The sequence below is a fragment of the Monodelphis domestica genome, chromosome 5 (assembly GCF_027887165.1).
Source record: "Monodelphis domestica isolate mMonDom1 chromosome 5, mMonDom1.pri, whole genome shotgun sequence".
NCBI lineage: Eukaryota > Metazoa > Chordata > Mammalia > Didelphimorphia > Didelphidae > Monodelphis > Monodelphis domestica.
The window spans coordinates 283,902,632-283,906,569 of NC_077231.1; positions in this window are offsets into that span (position 1 = coordinate 283,902,632).

Here is a 3,938-nt window from a genome sequence, read left to right on the forward strand (position 1 = left end):
ATTTCTTGTATGGGTCAGCCCTCACTGTTCTTTCCTGCGGTCCCCTTTGGCATCAAACACTGCCCTACCTCTTTCCTTTCCTATAATCATTATCCGCTTCCCGCAGTTGCTACTTGATGTTATAGTCATTTTGCCACACTGCCTTTAGTCTTTGCTGCCTTAGCTTCCCCCGAGCTCTCAGCAGATGGTCTTTTCCCAGAGGACCAACTCTCTGCCTCACACTACCTGGTCTGCCCGTGATGCAGCTTAAAAACACAGTTCTGGTTTCCAGCCTTCTCTTGTACCAAAGTAGCTATGGCCCCGTGCCTCACAAACCAGAAGAGTCTCAGAGGCTTGCAGAACAAGTTCTCCTTGAACTTCACAAGCAGTTCTATCTCCTCAAATCCATTTTGCTTCTTGGTCACTTGTCACAGTTTGATAGCATCTCTCTCCTCCTGCCTGGTCAGTACTTCCCATGGATCTAGCTGCTTGGGAAAGCATCTCACTTTCTTCTCAGTTGTCTCAATTATACACAACTTGCCCTGGGGGAACCAAGCAAATAATCCCTGTACTGGTTCCAGAAACATCTAAGAAAAGGTCACACACTTTGCCCTGATGCTACCACAAAACACTGAAGGAGAGGTTTGTCATCAAAAATCTTGCATGGGTGCAGCTGGGTGGCTCAGTGGATTGAGAGTCAGGCCCAGAGATGGGAAGTCCTGGGTTAAAATCTGGCCTCAGATACTTCCTAACTTTGTGACCCTGGGCAAGTCACTTAACCTCCATTGCCTAGCCCTTACCACTCTTCTGCCTTGGAACCAATACCCAGTATTGATTCTAAGACCGAAGCTAAGGGTTTAAAAAATATCTGGTATAGAGGCAAGTGCTGAGTGAGGCTAAGCAGCACAGCTGTCTGTCTTGTTTCCTTCTGTAGTTTCTATAGCTCTCAGCAGGTGGCATTAGATTTGCTTCCCATTTGCTCCTGTATGTCTATGTGGCTCTTTGCAAATGGCATGCCAGGAGGCATCCTTCTGGTTGTTCCCAGGGCAGTTTTTCTGGTTCACCTATGTAATGTATATCACTTTCTTTCTTTTTTGCCACTTTTATGGTATCAAATATAAACTCTGCTTGACCTTTAAAGTTCCTTATAATCTAACCCCCTTGCTTTCCATTCTTCTTACACTTTTTCCCTATCTTTGAAATCATGGTCCAATCATACTAGAGAGGAAACTGAGGCTGAGAAAGGTTAATTAAATTGACTAAAGTCACTTTACTAGTAATTGGACAAGAAGGGATTCAACCCAAGCTTACCTGGTTTCAGTTATTCTCTCTACCTCCAATACAATGCCATTGTGATCAAGACAAGTTTGCCAACATATACGTTGCCAACATATACCTCTCTCCTCTCTCTTAAAAACAGGAACATGTCCCATTTTTCAAATCTGTGAAAACTTTCTTCATATTACTTAAGGCAACTTGACACTACATCTAAGGTAAAAGATAATGGGAAGATGTGATGATTAAAATAGTGGTAATCATAAACTGTTACAGATAAAAGAGTGGTTGTCTTAAATTGTGACTGCAGAAAATATGGTTTTAAGACAGTGTCTTGTTTTAAATCAAATATAAAGTGGTTGCCAGGGGAAAATTCCCAAATATTAACTATACCCAAGACAGCTGAGTTTTATAGAGATTTTAATTAATACAAATGAGGAATTAATGGAAGAGAGAGAGAGAGAGAAAGGAAATAATGAGAAAAAATGGCTAGACCAGCCTAGGCCAGCATGAGCCAGCCTAGGCTGAAAACCCTAAGAGAGAGATCAGTCTGTCTTTTATCCACTTACCACAAGATTTGTCCAAGCAAGATTCTAGTGTTCAGAGAGACACCAGCTGCCTCCTCCAATTCAGCTTTTCCCAGCTGAATCTCCCAAGACCTCCTTTTTGACCTCCTTTTAAAGGGAATTTTCTCCTATGTCACCTCCCCTAAGTTCTCACATCTACCAATCACAGTAGACGTTTTTCTGAAGGACAGACCATTCTTAATTCACACCTGAGTAGACTTAAACTTTTGATTAAGTTCACACCTGAAAAAACCTCTGAGTAAGTTTCCCACCTCTTTGCTCCTTGTAAATTCATAAGTTGCCTGACTTTTATAGGTACTTAGCACCCTTTTGTATTAGATCTAAAAATAGGCATAGCTTAAGAACTTTTGCCTTACTATAAGTATGGGTTTAAGTATTTTTCATTGTTCAGCAAGGAGTTTCTTCACCTAAAGCATGCTTAAGTAGGGGTGGAGTAGAGGTCTCACCTTCCTGATCTAAGTTCCTTCATTGTTTAAAATGGGGAATGGTCTTAACCAAATCTTTTGAAGTAGGGTCTGAGAATTTTTAAGATTCACAAAGAGAAAGCTAAGCATATTGGGTAGGTGGAGGGAGGAAACAACAAAACAAAACAAAATTTAAAAAAACAATCCCTGCTGTGCAATTTTGGCTTAGTGAGGCTTTGATATATGCTGCAGACAGGAGCTAAGTGGCTTCTGAACAACAGGGGACATATGTTAGTTTCTTCACATCTTTACCATAGAGACTACCACCATGAAACTCCCCAGGCTCATTCTGTAATGATTCTTATTTACCTATGGTACTACGAATTTTAGATTTTCTCTATTTTGCTTAGTCTAGCACCCAGGAATGTATACACCCACACCACACTGGAATGTGCTAGCAAGTGACAAATCAGAAACAACTGACTGTCCCTTGTGCTGTCCTAAGCCAAGCTTGAGCCACCATTGGTACATGTGAGATGCAGGATGTGATGTAGAGAACTGCCTTTGGAGTTTGTGTCACTTCCTATGGGGATGGGCTGGGAGCAAGTTGACCCTGGAACTCAGGAGCCCCTCAGAGAGCTTCCTTGAGACAGTCACATGGTGAGTGATAAGACTGACTCCCCTTTCCCTTGGTCTTCTGGGGAGGCCCCCTTGGCCAAGGTCTTGAACTCCTGCCTGGCTCAGCCTGAACTGGAGCAGTTTAAAATTCCTTCCCCCCCCCCTCTCTCTTTCTTAATTTATTCCTCCTATTGTAAATAAATCACCATAAAATTCCATTCTGATTTGAGTGCTTCCTTGGGATTTAAAAATTAAATCCCTGGCAACCAACTAATTTTATATTAAGTCTCAACCAAAAATTTAACCATTACAGTTCTATTCCTCAAGAAATCTTACTTGCAAACTCATCCCTACTACCACAGAGCCTGAAGTTCATTTGTTTAAGCCCAGAGAATTATAAGGAGCCTTGATCCAGTAATTAAAGACTTAGCATTATTAACTTTAAAGTTCTGGGAGGTAAACTTAAGGGTTTTAGATTTTTCTTATGATACTCTCTGGACTTCAATCCCCAGAAGCCCTTGCTCTACTTCCCCAGAATGCTTTGTAACCTCACCTGGGCAGAGAAGGAAATGGGGTATTTAACCTGAATCCAAAGGCTTTTGGGTCTCTTTATTTCCGGTTTCCTCTGTGTAAAATTGAGATTTGAACTCTGGACTTCAATCCCCATAAGTCCTTGCTCCACTTCCCCAAAATGCTTTGTAATCTCACAGAATTCTGAGGGGGTGAGATCAAGAAGGTACTTAAGCTGATTGCAAAGGCTTTTGAGCTCTCTCTCATCTTTTTTTGGACTTCTGTTTTGGAGTAGACATGGCTCTTTCCATAATGTAGGTGAGGTCTTGTCTAGGCCTCTGGCCTAGGCACATTTTCCTTATCCTGTATTTTCTTTAATCCTTAATCCTTAATAAACCTCTAAAAATATAATATTCCTTGCAGAGAGAAACTAATTTCTACCTGCCTCAGTCTCCCCTAAATTTTAATCTTTACATCTGGCAAACAGATGCGTCTCATGATGTGAGTGAAATTTTGGGTGGGCCTCATGGACCACCTGGCATGTGCCTTTTCTTGCTTGTATATT